The sequence below is a fragment of the Clarias gariepinus genome, chromosome 12 (assembly GCF_024256425.1).
Source record: "Clarias gariepinus isolate MV-2021 ecotype Netherlands chromosome 12, CGAR_prim_01v2, whole genome shotgun sequence".
Classification (NCBI taxonomy): Eukaryota; Metazoa; Chordata; class Actinopteri; order Siluriformes; family Clariidae; genus Clarias; species Clarias gariepinus.
The window spans coordinates 18,189,788-18,198,277 of NC_071111.1; the positions used below are offsets into that span (position 1 = coordinate 18,189,788).

Here is an 8,490-nt window from a genome sequence, read left to right on the forward strand (position 1 = left end):
TTACTTTATCTATCCAAACAAAGAAATGCACAGTTTGTCTTTATCAAATACATTAATTAAAAATATGTTTATTCAGGAAATAAAAACCCATCCAGGCCATCCCTAAGATAAAGTCAGTGATTGTGCAAATAGATAACTTTAAAATAAATGATCATGGGATCGGACCAGATGGACAGACTTTGGTGTCTGTGGGCATGGCTGAGCCTTGGTGTTCCTTGGTGAAGCCCATGATCCTGTCACCAGTTTACTGCTATATACACTCAAAAAAATTTACTAGCCACTTGCTTGATTTGGAAAACACAAATATGTATGATTAATAAGAATATAATGAGTTCTTCTGTTAAATGGTTAATTCTTGTTATTCATAACTAAATTCAGAAAAAAATGGATTAGCAGCAGTTTTGCATCAATTTGACCTAGGACACTTCATATCGACAACTCTCTCTGCTGAGACACTGCGCTCGCTCAGCTCCGTGGCAGAAAGTTCGGAATCATTTGGGTTCAGGCGACCGGAAGTGAATTTTTGTGAGCGGTTTGAACTGCTGCGTCTAATAGTTCTGTATCCTTGATAATGAGGGTAAGTACTTGTTGTATTCCTGTCAAAGTTCAGTGCTAGCTACACTGAACTATTAACTAAGTGAATGGCGACTCGAACGTGCACCCGTTTTTTCTGTTTGTAATTTAATGTAACATTAGCTAGCATAGTTTTATATTATAGTTTAACGATATACCCGGGGTATATCATGTAAATTGACCAATCAATTATACAGTATCTGAAACACCAAAAATTAATGTTGAATTAGTGTACACTTCTCATTTCCTTTTTCATTTACCTTTTATTTCTTGAGAATTTGCTTAGGGTGCCAGTTGTTATTAGCTAATATAACTAACTTCGTGTGTGTTTGTGTATCAACAAAATATTACTTTAAACTAGACTTTCTGTCTTATTAAACAGAGTTTTAAAATGAAACATAATTTTACCCAGCTTATTGAATACAGTTTGCAAAAATGTAAGTAAAATCTATTATGCAGTCGACCATTTGAAATGCATTACAAATTGCAGTTAAAGTTATGATTAAATATGTATGCATGATTTCATTCAATGAATGTAGTTATTAATATAAGTAAAACTCTTGATATTTATTAAGAGCAGTCAGTAGTGGAATTTTCTTTAGCCCAGTTTTTAAAGTCATTGAAATTAGGAGCATACTGCCTGTTGTGTGTTTTTCTGTTTTCTCTACATTAGGGTAAATTAAGCCCCATTTACACTGCAGGTTTCGATGCCCAATTCTGATTTGTTGCCTATATCTGATTTTTTTAACCGTCTGTTTACACGTTCTTTCATCTATGACCCATATCCGATTCAGGTGTTTACACTTGCCATATCATCTGAAACATTGTGCATACTTAAAGGGAGGTTCTTGCACTACACACTAGCCAAGATGGACAAAGGCGAAATATGCTTAACGCTAGCTCTGAAAAAGTCGCGGTTTTAATGACGTACAGAACACAATGCTTCAAGAAATCCGATCTTTCTGTTTACACAACAATCACATTAGCACATATCTGATTTATATCTGATTTTTTTCCACATATAAAGGAGGCCTGAAACTGATCTTAAAATATCGGAATGCATGCATTTTTTTCCTGTTTACATGGACATAGAACATATCCGATATGTGTCACATATGAACAAAAAAAATCAGAATTGGGTCACATTTAACTGACAGTGTAAACGTAGCTTTAGTTAACTTTTATGCATTATTTTTTTCCACATCAGATATGTTCCTTGTTTGTACAAAAAGAAAACATTACAACATAAAGCTGTCCTCATTCTCTTCTGGTGTGAACCTCACCTTTATTTACATGGTAAGTAGTTTTTCTTAATACTCACATACAGTAATGTATAACTAACTATCCTTAAATACTGAACTTTCCTTTTTTTTCTTTTTTAGTGAGGTGTAAAGTATGTGGCTGTGCAGGCAGTGTGTTGCAAAGGAGAGCTGCAGGTAAAAAAAACTTGACCATTATAAACTACACCATTGTTTTGGAAGTGGCAATCATTATGTTTGTGAATATTTAAATTGTCTTAAGGGCAGGACTTAATCCCCCACGTATGGAATTCACCCGTTATATTCTACAGAGACAGCAACATGTTCATGTACTTTTCAGTGTGAGTTATGTGTGCATTCTGATCTTTCCACTGAAGGATTTCTTCACTTTTTAATGCATTTGAAAAATAATGAAATCATAAGTTGCACATTTTTAATAACGCATTGCTCTTTCAAGACAAACATTTTAAGTACATTTTATTCACACAATAACTAACGCATAAATTACCACCACAAAAAGATTTTAAAGCAGGTTAAACTTTGTTTGCAGACCCAGTACATAGCTCTGAAGATGCAAGTGCTGGTTGGTCTACTAATGTTCTACTGAAGTTAGTACTTAGTGTTTAAAAGTGATGATCTTGCTGTTGTCAATTTGCCCAAATTAATTGAGCAGAAAATAGCTGTAATATTGTTGAAATCGGTACATATATATCATATTCCTGCCAGAGTGTTAGACGAATTGCTGCATTTTTTTAATTAAGCTCTGCTTGTGCGCCACTCACAAAGCGTCCTCTTACAGACAAAAGCCATATCCTTCAGATCACTCAAGCTGTTACCAAAGAATTTGCCACCTGTGTTGCTAACCCTGTGGCTCAAATTATGGCGAAGTATGGACCGCTTGTTTCCTCTTTCTCCTGTATTGGATTGAAATTTACTTTACATGTGTACCAAATAAAGTGGCCAGTGAGTGTTTACGTGTGCAATTCTTGTAATAAATATTTAAGCAAATTTTTGTTTGGGATATTTCATGTATTTCGTCCCACAGGATTCAGACATTGAGTTGCAAAGTACCATTAAGCAAACTGTGATAGAAGTGTTGTAATACTGAAGAAGGGAGCGCTGCCTGACCCACAGGACATTGATGACCTAATTGAAGGTGTGGAAGTCCTCAGTGACTTAAGTAGCCTTGCACAGGCTTGTGCTCTGTTATTTGGACTGATATACTGTTTGAACCTGAGCTACCCACCAGAGCTCAAATGAACTTTTAAAGTCTTGCAGAAGATATTTATAAATCTAAATAGACAAAGTTCTATCCTAGGCAGAGTTTCTCAAAAACAAGTTTTTGAAATAAGTGAGCTTTTGACTTTTAAGTCAAATAAAATGCACTTGGAGTTTCTTATGTATATGGAAAACGTCTTTCTGGCACAGTTCCTCCAAACAAGCTACCGGAGCAAGTAAGCTTGAACAAAACTGGTGTACTTCAGGAAGATCCACATTTTTAATTGGATAGAAGGTCTTTTATAGACAACCGTTATCCATGGCACATTTTCTTTAAACAGGGTGCTGGAACAAGTGAGCTTGGTGTAATTAGGAATGATGTGTAGTAGTTTGTTTGTGTTTGTTTTAAAAAGACTGAGACTACAAGTGTTTTACCAAAAGGACAACTAAGTAAAGCTGTTGTTACACCCTTATTACACATATTTTCTGGGAGTGGAGCAGTCATTGATGCACAGTATTAGGTTGTTTCAGATGTGAAGCAACATAGCTACACTGGTAATTTTGAATAATCAAAAAAAATATGGAACTGAATAGATAAATTATGCTTTATTTGTTGCAAAATGGGGTAAATTATATGTTGCCAGATAGTTGCTAAAAGTATAATTTTGACATTCTAAGAAGGAAACTGGAAGGTATATCAAATTTTTACATCTGCAAAACTTGCAGATCTGCCCAAGGTACACTTTTTAAAATGCTAAAAAGTCTTCAAAATGATAAAAAGTCAATCAGAAACACACAAAAATACACACAAACAATATCAATGACTATTTGTAAAGCACATTTTAACACAACACCATTGTCTGTACATTGATGTACAATGACTCAAAATATAAAATAAACATAAATAGTAATGAACAATTCAAAAACACAACAGCCTAAAAACAATAACGGACAACAACAACAACAGATTGGAACAATAAAAGAAAGTAAGAGACAACGGAATGTCTTGCTGCTAATTGGATAAAAAGTCTAAAATTTAAATTTGATAAAATTAAACAATTTATCTACATTAAAATCTAAAGAAAAAACGAACATTTTAAGATAAGATGTAATAAGGAAAGAGAAGGAACCTGTCTGATGTGAAGGGATGCCATACTTCCTAATAAAACAGGTATTATGGTAGAAGATTAGTTCAACTGACATCAAAATTTATATTAAAAAAAAAAACATTTGAGTAAACACTTAATCACAGGCATTTTTTGGACATGTGCCCATCACACCCATTTTGTGGTTCTTCCCTGAAAAGTTGACACAAGGTGTGAAGAACACAATTGTAGAGAATGTTTTTGTATGCTGTAGTATTACAATTTTAGTTTACTGGAACTAAGGGGCACAAACATCTGAGGCACATGCTAAGGGATGCTGTAAAGATGCAAGATGACTTTAAACTTATAGAAGTAAGTAGTACTTACTTAAAAGCAGTCTATAAAAAGGGTAAACAGTAATAAACTAAACAATGTCAAGATTAGGTAAACAGTATATCAATATTCTGCTTTTATCTGCATAGTTCATTTAGAAACCCACAAACATTTATTACGTTTGTTTTTTAAAAAGTGATCTGTGATATTATATCTGTGTAAGCCAAAAAAAAAAAAAAAGAGAATCCCAAAAGGAACAGGATCTAAAATTACTTTAACTATCTAAACAAACAAGTTCACAGAGTTTACCTTTGACTTTTTCAAATACATCAATTAAAAACATGTTTACTTAGGAAATAAAGATCCACCCAGGACATCCATAAGCAGTAAACAAAATAGACAATTTTAATAAAAAAAAAATTATCCAGTAAAAATATTATTGGTTATAGATTAATCTTATATAATCAAGTGACAATATGCATCCTGTAGTCATGGAAACGTATTTATGTTTTTTTAGAGGTGTCAACTTATGGGCCTGCATCAAGCAAAAAAATAAAATAAAATAAATAAATAGATTACTGAATTTACTGGAGTTGGGTTAAAAACTACCCAATGCATTGTTAAAATCTGAAAGGATACTGCAGAATCCTTAGCTTTGCAAAAGAAAATCATGTCACTTAAATGCTTGTTGATGTTGAATTGTAAACATATGACAGTAAAATTCATAACTATATTTAATGGTGAAGGACAGTGCAGTTCCTCACACAGGCACGCATGCGTGTATGCAAAAAGGTCATGAGGACTGACAAGTCCAGAGTAGGAGGGAAGACAGATGGACCCATCATGCATAATGCCCACTGTACAAGCATTTTTTCAGTTGGTCTGGTCAAGGATCAGCAATGTTATGTGGCAATAACATGAAGCCAGTTGATAACCTGAAATGTACTGAATGACCAGGGCCCGGTTTCTCAAAAGCTTCTTATCGCCAAGTTGTTCTTAAGTTGCAAACAATTTGGGAGCGATATATTTTGTGTTGTTGTGCTAAACTGAAGACGGCGCCATCCGCGGAGCCATGTGGTTCATGTAAATTTTTCCTTTAGGCAAAACTTCAGCTCTTTACATATTTTCCCTGAAGTCGCTTCAAGTTGCCTTCCCTGAAGGCAGTTGGCCCTGATGACCTATGGAGGTATGGAAGTGCTTAGTAAGAGGTTGCAGTAGAGTTTCTGACTAGTCTGTTTAACAAGATTTGGGAGTTTGAGAGAATCCCAGAGGAATGGATGAGAAGAGTATTAGTGGCGATCTTCAAAAACAAGGGGGGTGTGCAAAGCTGTGGCAAGTGCAGAGGAATAAAGTTGATAAGCCAAACAATGAATGGAGAAGTACAGAGAAGGTAACAAGGAGTTGCAATGTGTCTTTGTAGATTTTAAAAAAGCGTATGACAGAGTGCCCAGAGAGGAGCTGTGGTATTGTATGAGAAGTATGTTAGAGAGGTGCAGGACATGTATGAGAGCTGTAAGACAGTGGTGAGATGTGCTGTAGGTGTGACAGAAGAGTCCAAGGTGGAGGTGGGTCTGCATCAAGGATCTTCTGAGGGGAGCATGTTTCGCTAAGTCCAATAATAATGTTTTGGATGGCTTTATAGGTGAATATTTATTCCTTTGGAAATTCAAGGTTCAGAGCACAGACCTAACCAAACATCAGTCCCCAAACTGCTGCACAGCCACTCAGGCCCTCAAGGACAACAGCACCCTCCAACACCTTCATGCTCCTTCTGTAGCTCCAAAAGGCCAACCCCTCTGACCCAATCATTTACAACAGAGCTCTGTTAAAACGTTAAGAGGAAGATAAATAAATTTCACAGACTATATAAATATGAGAAAAGTTTAAGATATTAATAAGACTATATATCACCAGAGTGAGAAAAGACTGTTTCTAAAAGTTCAAATTATGGGTTAAAGCTATACTTTGTTTCATATTCAAAAGGGTTTGATATTTTAAAAGGTTTTTACTTCATTATTTACAGGATGGAGTGATGTTTTAAATTATCCAGGAAGTTCTCAATTTGGTTTTTATACAAACAAGTTAACCGATATAACTCTAGTAGATGAGCATTAGCGGCTCTGAAGCCAAACTAACACAGACATTTTTATATCCCTTAACTTACTGAGTACTGAAGCACCACTACTCCTTAACTGTTAAACACTTTTTCAGTTTTTCTCAAAGTTTCCTTAGCTGAGCACTCTAACTTCTGTGCGTGCTAGGGTGAAGCAGGACACTGTTGCTGGGTAAAAGTCAGGGCACAGTGGGGAAAAAGACAGATACAGTTATGAATGCTTAGCTCGTTAAATCCTGCGTTAATTAGGGAGGGGGGTCTTATAAAATAATGTGATTGCATCTCAGGGAAGGTAAATTGCTGGCTCAGTTTGATTTTTTAGCTTATTTTGTCTTCATAGTTTTTAAGAACACAATGTTACCTGTTGTCTCAACAAATACCACTGTAAAAAAGTTGGACCAACAATACAAAATTAATTAATTTAACGATTATTTAGTTGTAGTTTTACAGTGTACTGTTATTGAATACAACAGCTCACTTCAATGATGAAAATTGGCATATGGCATTGAATTGTATTTCATTAAAGTGAGCTGTTGTATTAAAGTACACTGTAAATGTCCAACTAGATAAATGTTGATTTTGCATTTGCATGCTTAAAATGAAAGAAACAAATGTTTGCACTGACATTATAATTGCAACATAGAGATTAACATGTTAAAACCCTCTCTTGACAATCATAGTAAGCAAACATGAAGACATCGATTCCAAAGAAGCAGGACATTGTTTAAAAGAATCTCCTCTATTAGCCATGCAAACAAAATTAAACAGAGCTTCCAAAGAAACAGGGTGGTTCACAGTTTACTAGTTTTTACAAGAAAGGTGGATACTTTTCCAAAGAAAACACACACACACACACACACAAACACACACATGGGTGTGCTACGGTGTCGGGGACCAGGACATTAGCGGCTAATCTTTTTGTGAAGTGGGTTTTATGGATTAGACTTGATTGTCCGCCGCATATTCCATGAACTGTAAAAAAGAATAAGCACAGATTTTTTTAGTCCACTTTCATTCCACAAATAAAAAAATTAAGCAGATTTAACTTGTCTCTGATTCCAAACATTGCAATAAGTTTAAAAAATATTGGTTGTAAGCTGAATTAATTATATTTCTCTCAGGTTGACTTAGCCCAACTTTTTGACTAACCAAAAAAGCAATTTCAATTGCAGTTGTTGGTTTAATTAATATTTCATCTTTAGTGGCAAGCTAGTCAAACATTTCTGTAAGTTAAAACAATTGGTAGACCCAGTCTATTGATGTTTTTGGTTCAAGAGATTGTTTTTCTGACTGTTTTTATATGAAAATAAGTTCACCTTATGCTAACACAAACATTACATAAAAAATGTAGTCAAAGGTAAAACAATGATTTCCATAAAACAGGAAGAATACAGATTTTTAAAAATGCTTCATGCTTTCTTTTTTAATAAAAAATAAAAATCCCCCATTGTGTCAGACAATACAATAGTAATTCATTCAACATTAAGCTTGTTGGAATTTGTACAGTATGGGTGCTCATTTGAAATGGGGTCTGGGGAGTTTGGAGGCTTGATTGGCCTTAGGCTTTTTGCCTGCTCTGGTGTCTTTCTTTTGTGGCCAGCATTGCATTTTTCTGCAGGTTGCATTGGCTTTTCTGTCGTAATAAACCAGACAGGATAGTGTATTGCCATATAATGTGTACTGCCATATAATGAAGTGGTAGTATCATAGCTAGGGGTCTTCTAAATAGTTATCTGCTTACAAGATGTATGTACTGTAACAGTCAACAGGGTTTTTTTATTTGGTTTTATCTGTTCTAATATAAAGTCATTAAATGTGCATTTATACTTCTTAAAACATGTATGCGTGTGTTTGCCTTCTCACGTTGAGCTGTATGTAAATTATCAGCTGCCTGTGTATTAGCTGATTT

At 34.8% G+C, this 8,490-nt stretch overlaps 1 long non-coding RNA gene across 1 annotated transcript; it reads left to right on the plus strand.

The window, feature by feature from the left end:
* The first annotated feature begins 239 nt into the window (after nucleotides 1-239).
* On the plus strand, nucleotides 240-2,790 carry LOC128533870 (uncharacterized). Its single transcript, XR_008361420.1, has 3 exons — nucleotides 240-577; nucleotides 1,781-1,869; nucleotides 1,956-2,790. It is a non-coding gene; the product is annotated as an uncharacterized LOC128533870 (long non-coding RNA).
* Nucleotides 2,791-8,490: the final 5,700 nt, after the last annotated feature.